Genomic DNA, 19286 nt, shown 5'->3' with positions numbered 1-19286 from the left:
TGACCAGAGGATAATGAAATCAACGTCTTTAACTCTATTAAAGTTCTTGTGTCCTTCCAGGTGGGAAGCAAGATCAAGCATAATCATTAGGCGAGGAGGGATTAGGCAAGGGGATAATTGGATGAAGACATACAGGAGACATTTATATCTAACTTATCTCCTCTGTGCTTATGATTAACATAGTGTTCTCATTTAAAATTATGTCCAATTAAGCATCAAAATTGGCAGCAATGCAGAAAGCAGAGAGAGATTCACCTTAATGGAGCAAAAATTATGAGTTAACACAGGAGAGCAGAACTTAGATAACGAAATGGAGATTTTACGAGAAAGTATAATGAATAAGGTAACAAGATTATCACATCCATGTGGCATATTAAAGATAAGTGCACTAATCCTTTGTATGAGTTAAATTCTGTTTGGCTCCATGGACTTCAGTGGAACTGAGTAGCACACACAATGTGTTGGAGGAACTCAGCAGGTCAGGCAGCATCAATGCAAAAGAGTAAACAGTCAATGTTTCAGGCAGACACTCTTCATCAGAACTGAGGGGGAAGGGGGAAGATGCCTGAATAAAAAGGCAGGGGAATGGGAAGGCGGAGAGCTAGAAGGTCATAGGTGAAGCCAGATGGGTAGGAAAGGTAAAGGGCTGGAGATGAATCAATCTGATAGGAGAGGAGAGTGGAACATAGGGGAAAGGAAGTGGAACTGAGTGTCAGGAACTGATTCCAGCTGGGGCCCATAAACCCGGATGCAGGTGATTGCTACAGTATATTTGTCCCCAGTTGAGAAACAACTTCTACTCCTCTGCCATCAGATTTCTGAATGGACATTCAACCCATGAATACCACCTCACTACTTTTTTATTTCTATTGCACTACTTATTAAATACAACTTAAAAATATATACAGCTCACTGTAATTTACAGTTTTTATTATTATCTATTGCAATGCACACGTGCTGCAGAACAACAAATATCATGACATATGACGGTGATATTAAACTTGATTCTGATTCTGATTTTGATAATTTTTTTAGTGAGGATCAGTGCAAAAGTAAGTGAGGTATTGCACAGTGGAAGTATCAATGACAAGCAGGTAACCTCCTGTGGGGGTTGACCCTTTCTGGAAGAGAAAGGTGCAGTGAGGAAGGTTGTGAAAAAAGGAGATAGTGTACACGTTGGTGTAACGCTTTTCAGCGCCGTAAATCAGGGTTCAATTGGCACCGCTGTCCGTAAGGAGCTTGTACATTCTCCCCATGACCGCATGGGCTTTCTCCGGCATCTCTGGTCTCCTCCCACATTCCAAAGACACAAGGGTCAGGGTTAATATGTTGGGGGTATACGAGATTGGCTCTAGAAACATGGCGACACTTGTGGGCTGCTCTAACACATGAGACCATAAGATATAGGAGCAGAATTAGGTTCTCACCTCCACCCCGCTGACTCTCAACACAGGAGCCCCTCAGGGCTGTGTACTAAGTCCCCTCCTTTACTCCCTGTATACCCATGACTGTGTCACCACCCACAGCTCTAATCTGCTAATTAAATTTGCCGTCGACACTACATTGTTTGGCCTGATCTCAAACAATAACGAGGTGGCCTACAGGGAAGAAGAAATCTCTCTGATACAGTGGTGTCAAGAAAACAACCTCTCCCTAATGTTGCTAAAACAAAGGAGCTGGTTGTCATTTACAGTGGGAATGGAGATGGGCTAACCCCTATTGACATCAACGGATCTGGGGTTGAGAGGGTAAACAGCTTTATGTTCCTTGGCGTCCACATCACTGAGGACCTCACATGGTCAGTACACACCAGCTGTGTGGTGAAAAAGGCACAACAGCGCCTCTTTCACCTCAGACGGTTGAGGAAGTTTGATATGGGCCCCCAAATCTAAGAACTTTCTACATGGGCACAATTGAGAGCATCCTGATTGGCTGCATCACTGCCTGGTATGGGAACTGTACCTCCCTTAATCGCAGGACTCTGCAGAGAGTAGTGCGGACAGCCCAGCGCATCTGTAGTTGTGAACTTCCCATGATTCAGGACATTTACAAAGACAGGTGTGTAAACAGGGCCCATAGGATCATTGGGGACCCGAGTCACCCCAACCACAATCTATTCCAGTTGCTACCATCTGGGAAATGGTACTGCAGCTTAAAAGCCAGGACCAACAGGCTCCAGGGCAGCTTCTTCCATCAGGCCATCAGACTGATTAACTCACACTGATCTGATAGATTTCTATGTTACATTGACTGTTCTATTTATTGTAAATTACTATGACTGCACATTACACATTTAGACAGAGATGTATTATAAAAACTTTTACTCCTCATGCAAGAAATAGTCAATTCAATTTAACGGAGTCTGCTCCACCATTTCATCAAGGCTGATCCATTTTCCCTCTCAGCCCCAAATTCCTACCTTCTCCCTGTAACTCTTCATACCCTGATTAATTTGTTGTTCTGTGAGGGGGGTTGGGGAGTTGATGTTATTGTTGCTGTTTTTCTTGCGAGTGAGGGGGGTTGAAGTTTGGGGTTTCTTCTTCCAGGTGCCGTTTTGCGTGTGGGCGATCTGTTAGCTTTTGGGCAAGGGAAAGTCTGGTCAGTTTGGGGTTTGCAAATGTTGTTACTTTTTCCTTTTCGTGCGGGGAAGGGATTGATGTCTTTTCTCTTTTCTGTATTTCATGGCTATCTGGAGAAGGTGAATATCAGAGTTGTGCTGTACATAGATACTTTGACAATAAAACTAACCTTTTTGAAATAAACTTCCGGAGACAAGTCCTCATCAGTGCCAATAATCTACTATAACACAAGGTGGCGATGTTGTTCTATAAAGTTCTGTTCACTGCACCCAATCTTAAAGTGAATGCTTTGTCCTTGTACGTTCAGAGCCACTAGGTCACACCAACCACTATGTGTTGTCGCAGAGATTCTTGTACTCTGATGTGTCAGAACCCAAAACTCCTAAAATGTACTGATGATGGAAAAGCAGGACAGCGTTACCAAATAGAACGTAGAACAGCACAGCGCATTATAGGCCCTTCAGCCAAAAATCAGAAGCGGAATCAGGTTTAATCTTACTGGCATATGTCAAGAAATTTGTTGTTTTGCAGCAGCAGTACAGTGCAATACATAAATTGCAATAAGTAAACATAAAAAAGAAAATTTAATTAAATATGTAGTGCAAAAAGAGAGGATAAAATACTGAGGAGGTGTTCATGGATTCATTGTCCATTCAGAAATCTGATGGTAGAAGCTGTTCCTGAAATGTTAAGTGTGTGTCTTCAAGCTCCTGTAACTCCTCCTAGACCGTATCAATGAGAAGACAGATTGTTCTGGGTGATGGGGTCCTTTTCGAGGCAACACCTCTCGAAGATGTCCAGGATGCTGAAGAGGCTAGTGTTTTCTTTATACGGAGAATGATCGAGAACATGGTACTGTAAGAAACGTGGTTTGGTTGTTGCTGTAAATAAAAGTTCTATGTCTTCCAGAACATGATTCTTTACTAGTAACCTATGGTACATATAAAGAACACAACATGGTGTCAGAAGTCAGTCTGGAAAAATAATACGTTTCCGAACACAGGAGAGTTGAAGATAATCGAAGATAATTTTCTGAAAAAAGAGTTCAAAAATGGAAAGTTTGCAACCTCCACCATCACTTCAATTTTTTGGGAATGTAGCTGAGAACTGGAGGAAATTTAAACAGTGTTTTGAATTGTATCTATCGGTGATTGAAGCGGATAAAAAACCAGAAAAAACAAAAGCTGAGCTTCTACTCCACATAATAGGTGACAATGCAATTGAGGTATATAATCATTTTATTTTTGAAAATGGAGATAATTTAAAGTTGGAATCGACAATGGACAAATTTGAAGCATTATGTATACCGAAGCATAATGTGACATATGAGTGGCATAGGTTTTTTACATGTGCACAGAGACCTGCTGAAACAATTGATCAATATGTTACTGAGTTGAGACACCGGAGTAAAACATGCGAGTTTGGAGAACTGATAGACTCTCTCATTAAAGACAGAATTGTTTGTGGCATTGGGGATAATGGTCTGAGAGAAAGACTGTTAAGAGAACAAGACTGCAGAGATTGCTCCCTACGTGACTCTCTTGTCCATTCATTCCCCCCATCCCTTCCCACCGATCTCCCTCCCGGCACTTATCATTGTAAGCAGAACAAGTGCTACACATGCCCTTACACTTCCTCCCTCACCACCATTCAGGGCCCCAGACAGTCCTTTCAGGTGAGGCAACACTTCATCTGTGAGTCGGCTGGGGTGATATACTGTGTCTGGTGCTCCCGATGCGACTTTCTATATATTGGCGAGACCCACGCAGGCTGGGAGACTGTTTCGCTGAACACCTACACTCTGTCCACCAGAGAAAGCAAGATCTCCCAGTGGCCACACATTTTAATTCCATGTCCCATTCCCATTCTGATAGGTCTATCCACGGCCTCCTCTACTGTAAAGATGAAGCCACGCTCAGGTTGGAGGAACAACACCTTATATTCCGTCTGGGTAGCCTCCAACCTGATGGCATGAACATTGACTTCTAACTTCCGTTAATGCCCCACCTCCCCTTCGTACCCCATCCCTTATTTATTTATTTCCCCTCTTTTTTTCTCTCTCTTTTTTCTCCCTTTGTCCCTCTCATAATAACTCCTTGCCATCCTCTGGACTCCCCTCCCCCTTTCTTTCTCCCTAGGCCTCCCATCCCATGATCCTCTCCCTTCTCCAGCCTCATATCCCTTTTGCCAATCAACTTTCCATCCCTCCCCCTCCTGTCTTCTCCTATCATTTCGGATCTCCCCCCCTCCCCCTCCCACTTTCAAATCTCTTACTACCTCTTCTTTCATTTAGTCCTGATGAAGGGACTCGGCCCGAAAAGTCGACTGTACCTCTTCCTATAGATGCTGCCTGGCCTGCTGCATTCACCAGCACTTTTTGTGTGTGTTACAAGTCTTTCCTTGTTGCTGGGCATAAATCCCCAGAATTTATTTAATATATATTTTATTTTTTCCCCTTTTCTCTCTCTCTCTTTTTTCTCCCTCTGTGCCTCTCACTATAACTCCTTGCCTGCTCTCCACCATCCAGGCTCCCCTCCCCCCTTCTGCCTCTCCCCAGGCTTCCCATCCCATGATTCTCTCCCTTCTCCAGTCTGGTATCCCTTTTGCCAATCACCTTTCCAGCTCTTAGCTTCATCCCTCTCCTCCTGTCTTCTCCTATCATTTCGGATCTCCCCCTCCCCCTCCTACTTTCAAATCTCTTACTATCTCTTCTATCAGTTAGTCCTGATGAAGGGTCCCGGCCCAAAACGTCGTTTGTACTTCTTCCTATAGATGCTGCCTGGCCTGCTGCATTCCACCAGCATTTTGTGTGTGTGTTGCTTAGATTTGGAAAAAGCTTTGATGCTCTGCAAAGCTTCAGAAACCATGTCGTCACAGGCTAAAGACCTTTTTGTTGAAAGCTGCAAGGTAGGCGCTGTAAAAAAGCACAAACATATTAGAAAAAAATAATAAAACAAAAAGCAAACCACGTTTCTTACAGTACCATGTTCGCAGTCATTCTATCATTTCTGCGAATGCTCAGAACTCTTTCCAATCACGTTCTGACACGTCATATCACCACAGCTAGTGCCCACGATGGAGCTGGCTGAGTTCACAACTTTCTGCAGCGTTTCCCAATCCTGTGCAGTAGCCCCTCCATACCACATGGTGAAGCAGCCAGTCAGAATGCTCTTCACGGTACATCTGTGGAAATCTGCGAGTGTTTTTACTGACATACCAAATCCCCTCAAACTCCAAATGAAATATAGCCACTGTCGTGCCCTTTTTGTAATTACATCGATTAGTTGGCTCAGGATAGATCCTCAGAGATGTTGACACACAGGAATATGAAGCTGCTCACCCTTTCCCATTGCTAATCCCTCAATGAGGACTAGTTTGTGTTCTCTCAGCTTCCCCCCTCCTGGAGTCCACAATGATGAACTCTTTGGTCTTACTGATGTGGAGTGCAAGGTTGTTGTTGCGACACCACTCAACCAGCTGATCTGTCGTGATCCTGTGTGCTTCCTCGTCACCATCTGAAATCCTGCCAACAGTTGTGTCACTGGTAAATTCATATAAGGCATTAGAGCCGTGCCGAGCTGCACAATTCCGGGTGTAGGGAGAGTGGAGCAGTGGGCTGAGCACGCATCCTTGCGGTGCACCAGCATTGATTGTCAGCAAGGAGGACCCGCTATTTTCAATCCACACCGACTGTGGTCTCCTGGATCCAGTTACAGAGGGAGGTACAGAGGCTCATGATGTTGTGCTAACCTATATGAACCTACTTCATGACCAATTCTGAAAGGCCCTTAGATCACCTGGATAATACAAATACCTATGTCAGGATGTTGTTTATTGTCTATAGCTCAGCCTTTAACACCATCATTCCTACAGTCCAGATCGCTAAGGCTCAGCACCTGGGTCTCTGTACCTCCTTCTGCAATTGGATCCTCGACTTCCTAACCGGAAGACCACAATCTGTGCAGATTAGTGTTGCTATCTCCTCCTCATGGATTATCAACACTGATGAACCTCAAGGATGAGTGCTTAGCCCATTGCTCTACTCTCTCTATACCCATGACTGTGTGGCTAGGCACAGCTCGAATGCCATCTATAAATTTGCTGAGGATACAACCATTGTTGGTAGAATCTCAGGTGGTGACGAGAGGGCGTACGGGAGCAAGACATGCTAACTAGTGGAGTGGTGTCACAGCAACAACCTGGCACTCAGTGTCAATAAGACGAAAGAGCTGATTGTGGACTACAGGAAGGGTAAGATGAAGGAACACATACCAATCTTCATAGAGGGATAATAAGTGGAGAGAGCAAACAATTTCAAGTTCCTGGGTGTGAAGATCTCTAAGCATTTGACCTGGTCCTAACATATCGATGTAGCTATAAAGAAGGCAAGACAGCAGCTATACTTCATTAGGAGTTTAAGGAGATTTGGTTTGTCACCTAAGACACTCGAAAACCTCTGTAAATTTACCATGGAGAACATTCTGACTGGCTGCATCACTGTCTGACGTGAGGTGGAGGAGTGGGCTACTGCACAGGATTAACAGAAGTTGCAGAGAGTTGCAAAATTAGTCAGCTCCATCTTGGGTACTAGTCCCCATAGTATCCAAGACATCTTCAAGGAGCGGTGCCTCAGGAAGGTGACGTCCATCGTTAAGGACCCCCAACACCCAGGACATGCCCTCTTCTCACTGTTACCATCAGGCAGGAGGTACAGAAGCCTGAAGACACACACTCAGCGATCAGGAACAGCTTCTTCCCCTCTGCCATCCGATTCCTAAATAGACATTGAGCCCATAAACACTACCTCACTTTTTCAATATTATCTCTAATACTTTCTCACTTTCTCTCTCTCTCTCTCTCTCTCTCTCTCTCTCTCTCTCTCTATCTATCTATCTATCTATCTATATATATATATATATATATATATATGTGTGTGTGTGTGTAAAAGAGTAAACAGTCGACATTTTGGGCCAGGACACTTCATCGTGTCCTGCTGAACGGTCTCAGCCAGATACATTGACTATTTACTCTTTTTCATAGATATTGCCTGGCCTGCAGAGTTCCTCCAGCATTTTGTGTGCATTGCTTTGGATTTCCAGAGTCTGCAGATTTCCTCGTATGGTCTAGCCAGAGTTTTATAGAGCTGCAATATTACCTCATGACTCTTGTACTCCCTGTGACTGCGTAGGTTTCCTCCAGAAGCTCTGATTTCCTCTCACATTCCAAAGACATACAAGTTAGAGTTAACGAGTTGTGGGCCTGCTACATTTACCCGGAGCCTTGGTGACACTTGTGGGCTGCCCCCAGCACAATCCTCACTGATTTCATTTGAAGCAAATGATGCATTTTACTGTAGGTTACGATGTTTCAATGTACATGTTACAGATAAAGTTAATCTTTCTTCAAGTTTCAAGGAAAAGCCACCGACGCTCATTGGAATTATGAAAAATTATTTTGTGTGCAAGTATAAGAAATTTCATGCCACTGTAAAAAAATCATCATATAATTTCATGTTTGGTTTACTTCAGTAAATCAGCCACTATTAACTATATATGTTGTCAACACAACTGATCTTAGCGATTGTATGTTTGATTTCAAAATCTACAGACGTGTTTGTATCATTTTCTGTGCAAAACTTTCTTGATGTTTTTCTGATAATGCTTACTGTATAATTCAACCAGGTGCAGATTTTTTAAAATGTCTGGACATGAATGTTCTGCCACAGATTCATATTTATATTTCAGGAAACTTGGTTTCTATAAATTGATATCCATTCCATCTCTTAAAAAGTCAAAGGTCAGGGACTGTGAGTTAAACTTTGTTCACTGATAGTTCTGTCAGAAACAATGCCATTCTCAACAGAAAGAAAAATAAATAGGACCGTGCACAGTGAATAAGAATCAGGAAAACCAACTCAAATGCAACATGTTGTAAAGCAGAAATAAAGACCAAGAATGGAAATACTCAGCAGGTTAGGCAGCATGTGTGGAGAAATACAGAATCTGTGTCAAACATGGCATTCTGCAGATGCTGGAAATTCAGAGTAACAAACACAAAATGCTGGAAGAACTCAGCAGGTCAGGCAGCCTCTGTGGAGAAGTAATAAAGGGCCTACGTTTTGTCCGAGATGCTTCATTCCTGAAAACAAATGTGACAAGGTAAATTAGGGATAGTATCAATTCCAAAGAAGAAGCATACAAATTAGCCAGAAAAGCGGCTCACCTGAGGACTGGGAGAAATTCAGAGTTCAGCAGAGGAGGACAAAGGGCTTAATTAGGAAGGGGAAAAAAGATTATGAGAGAAAACTGGCAGGGAACTTAAAAACTGACTGTAAAAGCTTTTATAGGTATGTGAAAAGAAAAAGATAGGTTAAGATAAATGTAGGTCCCTTACAGTCAGAAACAGGTGAATTGATCATGGAGAACAAGGACATGGCAGACCAATTGAATAACTACTTTGGTTCTGTCTTCACTAAGGAGGACATAAATAATCTTCCGGAAATAGAAGGGGACAGAAGGTCTAGTGAGATGGAGGAACTGAGGGAAATGCATGTTAGTAGAGAGGTGGTGTTAGGTAAATTGAAGGGATTAAAGGCAGATAAATCCCCAGGGCCAGATGGTCTGCATCCCAGAGTGCTTAAGGAAGTAGCCCAAGAAATAGTGGATGCATTAGTGATAAATTTTCAAAACTCTTCAGATTCTGGACTAGTTCCTGAGGATTGGAGGGTGGCTAATGTAACCCCACTTTTTAAAAAAGGAGGGAGAGAGAAACTGGGGAATTATAGACCGGTTAGCCTAACGTCGGTGGTGGGGAAACTGCTGGAGTCAGTTATCAAAGGTGTGATAACAGCACATTTGGAAAGCGGTGAAATCATCGGACAAAGTCAGCATGGATTTGTGAAAGGAAAATCATGTCTGACGAATCTCATAGAATTTTTTGAGGATGTAACTAGTAGAGTGGATAGGGGAGAACCAGTGGATGTGGTATATTTGGATTTTCAAGAGGCTTTTGACAAGGTCCCACACAGGAGATTAGTGTGTAAACTTAAAGCACACGGTATTGGGGATATGGTATTGATGTGGATAGAGAATTGGTTGGCAGACAGGAAGAGTGGGAATAAATGGGACCTTTTCAGAATGGCAGGCAGTGATTAGTGGGGTACCGCAAGGCTCAGTGCTGGGACCCCAGTTGTTTACAATATATATTAATGACTTGGATGAGGGAATTAAATGCAGCATCTCCAAGTTTGCAGATGGCACGAAGCTGGGCGGCAGTGTTAGCTGTGAGGAGGATGCTAAGAGGATGCAGGATGACTTGGATGTTAGGTGAGTGGGCAAATTCATGGCAGATGCAATTTAATGTGGATAAATGTGAGGTTATCCACTTTGGTGGCAAAAGCAGGAAAACAGATTATTATCTGAATGGTGGCCAATCAGGAAAAGGGGAGGTGCAACGAGACCTGGGTGTCATTATACACCAGTCATTGAAAGTGGGCATGCAGATACAGCAGGCGGTGAAAAAGGCGAATGGTATGCTGGCATTCATAGCAAGAGGATTCGAGTACAGGAGCAGGGAGGTACTAATGCAGTTTTACAGGGCCTTGGTGAAACCACACCTGGAGTATTGTATGCAGTTTTGGTCCCCTAATCTGAGGAAAGACACTCTTGCCATAGAGGGAGTACAAAGAAGGTTCACCAGATTGATTCCTGGGATGGCAGGACTTTCATATGATGAAAGACTGGATCGACTAGGCTTATACTCGCTGGAATTTAGAAGATTGAGGGGGGGGGATCTGATTGAAACGTATAAAATCCTAAAGGGATTGGACAGGCTAGATGCAGGAAGTTTGTTCTCGATGTTGAGGAAGTCCAGAACGAGGGGTCACAGTTTGAGGATAAAGGGGAAGCCTTTTAGGACCGAGATGAGGAAAAACTTCTTCACACAGAGAGTGGTGGATCTGTAGAATTCTCTGCCACAGGAAACAGTTGAGGCCAGTTCATTGGCTATATTTAAGAGGGAGTTAGATAAGGCCCTTGAGGCTAAAGGGATCAGTGGGTATGGAGAGAGGGCAGGTACAGGGTTCTGAGTTGGATGATCAGCCATGATCATACTGAATGGCGGTGCAGCCTCGAAGGGCCAAATGGCCTACTCCTGCACCTATTTTCTACGTTTCTATGCACAAACGCGTATATTAGCACTGTAAGGAAGAGGGGGAAGAAGTTGGGGGGAGGGGGACGAGTGAAAGATAGGTGCTAGGTGAAACTAAGTGAGGGGGAAAGTAGGTGGGTGAGGGAGGGGGGATGAAAAGAGAGGCTGGGAGGTGATAGGTGGAAAAGGTGTTGAAGAAGATAGAATGAGATAGGAGAGGACAGTGGACCACGGAAGAAAGGGAAGGAGGAGGGGCACCAAAGGGAGGTGATGGGCAGGTGAGAAGTAGTGAAGGGCTGAGAGGAGAGCCGGAATGGGGAATGGAAAAAGAGAGAAGGTATAAGGGAAGAAATAAAGGAAGTTAGAGAAATGCCATCAGGTTGGAGGCTACCCAGATAGAATATGAGATGTTGCTCATCGCGGCAATAGAGGAGGCCATGGTCAGACATGTCAGAATGGGAATGGGCAGTGAGACCTGCCAAAGAGTTCAGCCTGAAATGTCGACTATACTTTTTTCCATAGATGCTGCCTGGCCTGCTGAGTTCCTCCAGCATTTTGTGTGTGTTGCTCGGATTTTCAGCATCTGCAGATTTTCTCTTGTTCGTGGAATTAGAATGGTTGGCCACTGGGACGTTCAACAAGCAGAGTTAATGTTACATCAGAACTGGGAAAAGAGAGAAAACAAACTTGTTCGAGTTGCAGAGAAGGGGGAAGGGTGTGTGAAGAGAAAAGAGAGTATGTCTGAGAGAGGGTTATGACCAAGAGAATTCATGGAGGTGTGTGTGTATATGTGTGTGTGAGTTTAAATTTGGTGGGAGTAAAGAATGCTGTGAATGTGGAGGGTGCAGCATCACAGGATGGGTGTAGGACAGGTTCAAGGTTCAAAGTTCAAAGTTGATTTATTATCAGACCATGTATAAATGATACAACCTTGCTCACAGGCAGCCACAATACAAGAAACACAAAAGAGCCCAGTTTTTAAAAAAAAATATGCAGAGAGAGAAACAGAAAACATGACAACAATAAACAAGCGTCAGCATTCAGAATGAAATTCAGTCCATAAACTCGAAGTCTGGAGCAGCTGGAGGAGGAATGTCGGGGCGGGAGTGGTGGGGTGGTGGGGGTGGTGGGGGTGGCTCAGGTGTAGACACACCCAGCCCTGAGGCACCAGGCAAGGTCATTTGATTCCAAACAATTGGTTTATTGATCATTACAGAATATCTCTGGTGCTTCTCACTCCCTCCCCTCTCCCTTCCCCTTTTCCCAACATGATTCCCCTCTCCCTGCTCCCTTCTCACTCTCAGTCCACAACAGAGACCCATATCAGAATTAGGTTTATCATCGCTCACACATGTCATGAAATTTGTTTTTTTTTGCAATACATAAAATTACTACAGTACGATACAGAAGTCTTAGGCACCCTAACTATATTTATGTGCCTAAGTCTTTGGCGCAGTACTGTATGCAGAGAGAGGTAAAAACATTGCTGGAAATATGTGAGATTCATAACCCAAAACTTACTGGAAATCTGAAATGGAACAATTTATTATTTCAATTCATAATTCAAGTCAGAATAACTGATGCCAAGATAAAGAAGGCATTTTTGTTGGTCCACAAATCAAACAGGTCATCAATGACCGGCAATTTGAAGAACTTCTAGTGGGACCAGAGAAAATCGCATGGAAGGCATTCATGGATGTTGTTAAAAATGTTCTTGGCAACTACAGAGCACCAATCCATGTGCAGCTGGTTGACAACATGCTTCAAGCATACAGAACCATGAAGTGCAACATGTCACTAAAGATTTATTTTCTGCATTCCCACTTAGACTTGGTCCCTGCAAATCCTGGCGCTCTCAGTGACGAGTATGGTGAAAGATTTCACCAGGACATTGCAGTCATGGAGAAACGGTATCGGGGCAACTGGAATCCATCAATGCTGGCTGATTATTGTTGGATACTTAAGTGAGAAGCCTCAGACTGAGTACAAATGAAAATCATCAACAAACATCTTTAGCTTAGTGGAACTATTGCAAAACAGCAGCACCATTATGCAATTAAACGTATCCTATTCAATAAAAGTTAATTTCACGTTTCCCCAAGTTCCTACATGATGTAAGTAGTCTGAAGTTACATTAGTGTTCAGCTTCAAGCGGTCTATCCTAAACAAACAAAGTTTTGAGGAAGCAACATTTTGAAAAAAAATCATTGTTCAGTGTTAATTAGAAGTTAGTGAATTCAGAAATAAAAACAGAAAATGCTCTAAATCCGCAGCAGCTGAGATTATCTGCAGATTTCCCACCTTTAGACACTCTAGCATAAGCCCCCTGGGATTCTGCATCGTAAAGACCCTCTGCAGGCAAAACAGAGTTTACAAGAACCACAAATCAGCCCGTGGTCAAAGCATCTTGTCCACCTCTTTCACCCCAGCATCACCACTACGTCCTGAATCTGAAGTAACAGGGAAAGAATGGAATTTAAATGGTTTAGTGGTATCATCTGTGGAGGTCAGTATAAATCACACTGACAGATTAACTGCAAAAACTAGATCAGTTTTAATGCTCTTGGATCATTGGCTTCAAAAGCATGAGATTCAGCATTGGAACTCCAATTACTGTTGTATCTAATATGTCAACTTCAGTCATGTCTACAAAATTAAATGAAGGAGACGTCTCCAGAGCCAATGCAACTTATCACAGGATCTCTGATCTGAAAGAGTAAATGTTTTCAACTGTTCTGTCTAAAGTAGCCTTTACAATGATAAACATGCCATCCGATAACATCTGCACAGCTGAGACTGAAATGCAAAAAGCTGTCACGGAATCTAAACCAGGGCTATTAATTGCCTCTGTTTCAACAGCAGGCATACTTGATGTACAAGTAGGTGTGACAGCTGAGGTGTCACGGAAACATAATCTCATTGATAGCCAAACCCCTCTTGGTTAGGGTTACTTTTATCTCAGTCCTGAAGAAGGGTCTCGGCCTGAAATGTTGGCAATTTATTCATTTCCATGGACACTGCCTGACCTGCTGAGTTCCTCCAGCATTTTGTGTGCGTTCCTTTAGATTTCCAGCAGAACCTCTTGTGTTTATGGTTTCCAAATATCAGGAGGAGAGAATTAGGTTGAGTGTTCTGTCCGAGCCGATTACCTGCCCCTCTTCTGGGGTCATGTCTGTACTCAGGCATCATTGGAGAAGGAAGTCACGGTGTCCTTGAATATGCTGGGGTCCTTCCAGGAACATGGGAGCTCAAGTGCATTCTAGATAAAGATCACATTGCTCCTCATCTCTGGATAAGGAATAACGTAATGCAAAACTGGAGATGACAACAATGTTACTACCCAGTGTGCAGTCGACTTCACTAATCTAAAGATGCCAAAACATTCTGCAGTAGAACCACAAGTGTGGGCACGTGGCCAAGTGGTTAAGGCATTGGACTAGCAACCTGAAGGTTGTGAGTTCGAGCCCCAGCCAAGACAACATTTTGCGTCCTTGAGCAAGGCACTTAACCACACTTTGCTCTGTGACGACACTGGTGCCAAGCTGTATGGGTCCTCATGCCCTTCCCTTGGACAACATTGGTGTCGTGGAAAGGGGAGACTTGCAGCATGGGCAACTGCTGGTCTCCCATACAACCTTGCCCAGGCCTGCGCCCTGGAGAGTGAAGACTTTCCAGGTGCAGATCCATAGTCTCGCAAGACTAATAGAGAATCACAAGCACAATAGTCAGTGTGACTGTTGAAGCAAACAGTACAGTATCATTATAACTTGAAGCCATTGGTAAATTGTGTGAATGGTGGAATACTGAAGTCTTGTAACAACATGATGATGTAATCCCTTGATAAAGATAAAATAAACAGGATGGCATTTGTAAATCAGAGTTCTGAACCATTGGACACACTTGGCCTGTAGAACAGTATCCACTTCTCCATGTGGAAATTCAACAGTCAGTGTGCATCAGGTGTTGGATCCTAATGCTTCTGCGTCCAAAGGTTTCTCAGACGTCAAGAATGAGGCATGCCACTTGTCGCTCATGGTCATTTCATGAAATGTTACATGAGTGAAAAGCGAACAAGAGAGAACAAAGAAACAGCAATGGAAAAAACATTCATGGTCATCTCAAACTCGGATTAGTGATAAAGAAAATTCCAGTGATAACAACTAACCCATGAAATTTCCAGGTTTAAGTAGCGTGACACTGAGAAGTTTCTAGAAAAATACAGAAGCAACTGTTTCATAATACTGGAAATTTCACTGAATGATTACATGCACCGTACATACAGTTGGAGACAATAGAGAAAGCAAAGGAAAGTTAAACTAGTTGAAAAGTAAGAATTGCATCACCCAGATCATACTTTCTTCATGCTGCCATCAGAACCCACACCACCAGGTTCAGGAACAGTTACTACCCCTCAACCATCAGCCTCTTGAATCAAAGGGGATAGCTTCACTCAACTTCACTTGCCCAACCATTGAAGTATTCCCACAACACATGGACCCACCTTCAAGGTCTACTCATCTCATGATCTCGATGTTTACTGCTTATTTATTTATCATTATATCTTTCTTTTTTGTATTTGCACAGCTTATTGCCTTTTGCGGACCGGTTGATTGCTCAAGTTGGTGTGGTCTTTCATTGATTCTATTATGGATTTATTGAGTATGCCCGCAAGAAAATGAATCTCAGGGTTGTATATGGTGACATATATGTACTTTGATAATAAGTTTACTTTGAACTTTGAACAATTCTAAAACCCCATCAAACAGAGGGAATCAGTGACAGAACCAGGGCATTAAATATTTTCTAATGGTTTATCATAAGGAACAATGTGATGCAAAATTGGACGACAAAGATTTTAATATGTAGTATCCAATTAACTTCACTGATGTAAATGATGCCAAAAAACTCTGCACTAAATGATCATAAGACCAGAAGATACAGGAGTAGAATGAGGCCATTTGGCCCCTCAAGTCTGCTCTGCTATTTCATCATGACTGATACACTTTTCCTCTCAGCCCCAATCTCCTGCCTTCTCCCCATGTCCCTTCATGCCCTGACCAATAAAGAATCTATCAACTTCTGCCTTAAATATATGTAAAGTCTTGACCTCCACAGCTGCTTATGGCAATGAATTCCACAGATTCACCACTCACTGGCTGAAGAAATTCTTCCTCATCTCCACTCTAAAATGATGTCCTCTATTCTGAGGCTGTGTCCTCCGGTCCTAGACTCTCCCACCATAGAAAACATCCTCTCCACATTCACTCTATCAAGGCCTTTCACCATTTGATGGGTTTCAATGAGGTCACCCCTCATTCTTCTGAATTCTAGTGAATTCAGACCCGGAGGCAACAAACGCTCTTCATATGGAATTTCAAACCTGGAATCGTTTTCATGAACCTCCTTTGAGGTTCAAAGGAGGTTTGTGAGTTCAAACCACAAACACAATAAGGATTCAATAGCCAGTATGACAGTCAAACCAAACAGTACAATATCATTGAACAAACGATTGGAGAAGTTACATAACGGCATCCGAACCATTCTTAATTGCTCTATTGTGAGAAACATAAACCAAATCACTTACTTTTGTCAGTGAGAGAGATTCAATCTTGTAATCCGTGACAGTTTTGGTATCTATTAGCACCATTCTCAAATGTGAACAGGTAAACTAATAGGAAAATAGAACACATCAGTGATGACAAAAGACATTTTATCACCAGTATCATTCAACACACTGGCGTGAGGGAGATCCCTCGATCAATATCACCTTGAGAGACAATTCCAAAGTTAAGTGTAATAAATGCCTCAAGATCTCCAACACTGTTCCTTTTGAGTTCAGAAATAAATAGTATTATTAATCAAGAAAACTCTTCGGAATGACATCTCCTCTATTCGATAACTTTCACAGCATGAAGCAATTTGTGGCTGTAAGTTTGTTTCAGTTTTCTTGCTAGTTACAGTTCCTCTGTCCGACAAGTTAGAGAACAATAAACACAAGAGAGTCTGCAGATGCCGGAAATCCAGAGCAACACACACACAATGTTGGAGGAACTCTGCAGGTCAGGCAGCATCCCTGGAGAGGAATTTTGGCTTTCCCCCCCTTCCTTTTCAATCCCGAAGAAGGATCTTGGCCCGAAATGTCGACTGTTTATTCCCTTCCATAGATTCTGCCTGACTTGCTGAGTTCCTCTAACATTTTGAGATGGGACACAACCTTTGACCTTCTCCTGTGATGTCACATCAGAAATGCCAAATAATGTATTTGTCTAAGGAAAGACCAAGTTTCATCAGGTGTTACAGTATCAGCTACTGATATATTCGCAGTGGGACAAACTGAGCTGAAACAGTACAATAGACTGAAGTTTAATGGGGAGTTCCTGATTCAGTTGTTTTTGTTGTCCCACTCCCATCAGGGAGAAAGTTACATAGCATCTACACCAGGACCACCAGACTCAAAAAAATTACTTTCCCCAAACAGTAAGGCTGATCGATACCTCCACCCACTAACTCACCCCTCCACACCCCCAATCACCATTACTTTATCATTTCCTGTCAGTCACCTTCTGTACAGACACTCCTGTGCCCAGCGTCACTTTATGGACATACCGTCAATCCATGTATATAAACTCTTATATAGTTATATTTATTGTGTTCTTTATCTCATTGTGTTCTTTTTTTCTGCCACATCAGAGCTGGAATTATTTTGTTCTCATTTACATTTGTGTACTGGAAATCACATTAAACAATCTTGAATCATGTTCATAACTTACTTAAGTTAATGATCACATTTAACACAAAAGCATGACATATTTTACAAAGTACAGTACTGTGCAAAAACCTTAGGCACATACTCATGGCTAGGGTGCCCAAGGCTTTTGCACAGTACTGTAGTAATTTTATGTATTGCACTGTACTGCTGCAAAAAGAAAAACAAATTTCATGACATATGTGAGTGATGATAAACCTGATTCTGATATGGGTCTCTATTGTGGACTGAGAGTGGGAAGGGGACAGGGAGAGGAGAATCACGGTTGGGAAAAGGGGAAGGGGGAGGGAAGCACCAGAGATTTATTCTCTAATGATCAATAAACCAATTGTTTGGAATCAAGTGACTGCCTGGTGTCTCAGAGCTGGGTCTGTCTGCATCCGCACCACCCCCCCACCCCTAGCTCTCTCTCTCTCTGCTACCTGTCCCACATCCCTCCCGTGATGTTCCACCCTCACCATTCCCAAAATCCTTTGCTCCCGCCAGCTTTACAAACTTGCTGTCCTCTTCACGTTGCAAATATAGTAACGTGCAAAAGTCCTTAGGGCCCTAGATATGTATACGAGCCTAAGACAGTACTGTACTTTCAATGAATGAATGTTAAAGGAGCCAGTAATCAATAAAATCATCAACATTTATTCACTCTACGTCACACTAATTTCAATAGCAGCTAAAAACATCATCAGACATATGCAATTCTACATTTCCTGTCATATGGTAGGAGAGAGAGCAGCGCGCCGCGCGTGCGCAGCCCTCCGATGAAAAATGATATCGTATCCATTAAATAGGGGCCGTGGACAATTCTGATTTGATGGAGACAGATGTGAAAGCACAGAGGAACATCTGGAGAAATTTCTGAAACGCCTGTTTGCTGCTGTTGTTACTGCGCGGTTGGGAATCTTCTGGAGGGAAGGCCTCAAACTCCCCGGCACTGCCTGCTGTTGGCAACCGAGATTGAGGTTGAATCTTACGGACAGAGATGGCGCTCAGTACTCGGTGTCAGAGAGCTGATTCGGAGGCTCGAAGTTTTCAGATGGCTCAGAGTCGGACTGTGGTTGGGCATGGCAGGGAGAGTTTTTCTTCTTTCTCCCGTCTGCGTGAGATGCGGGACATTTGAGAGACTTTGAACTTTTTACTGTGCTCATGGACTTCTTCATCAAGTTATGGTAGTGTTGCACTGTTGTAACTATATGTTATAATTATGTGGTTTTGTTAGTTTTTTCAGTCTTGGTCTGTCCTGTGTTTTGTGATATCACATCGCAGGAAATATTGTATAATTTCTTAATGCATGCATTACTAAATGACAATAAAAGAGGACTGCGTGTCTTCATAATCTAATATATATCAAAATTTAAGTTGAACTAAAAACTATTACGCGCTGCAGGCAAAAAAGGTATTGCTATGTGAAGAGACCAGCGATCTGCTGAAGGAACTGAAATCGTCGAGCAGCATCTACTCGGGGAAATTTTGGGTCAAGACACTTCATCAGTTGCTGCAGGGTTTCAGAGTCCTGATGCAGGGTTTTGATCAGAAAGGACAATTCCTTTCCTCCCTCAGAAGCTGCTTGATCCTTTGAGTTCCTCCAGAAGATTGTGGCTCCAGATTCCGGTGTCTAAAGATTAAAGATTAGATTTATTTACTTCTGCATCACAACATACAGTGAAAATTGTCATTTGGCATCAAATCAAATCAGCGAGGATTGTGCTGGCAGCAACCCGCAATGTTGTTACATTTCTAGTGCCAACATGGCATGCCTACAACTCACTAACCCTAATCCAGGGGTTCCCACACCT

This window comes from Mobula birostris, chromosome 27, assembly GCF_030028105.1.
Source record: "Mobula birostris isolate sMobBir1 chromosome 27, sMobBir1.hap1, whole genome shotgun sequence".
Taxonomy (NCBI): Eukaryota; Metazoa; Chordata; class Chondrichthyes; order Myliobatiformes; family Myliobatidae; genus Mobula; species Mobula birostris.
The sequence above is the reverse complement of the archived record's forward strand: the minus strand, read 5'-3'. Positions refer to the sequence as shown.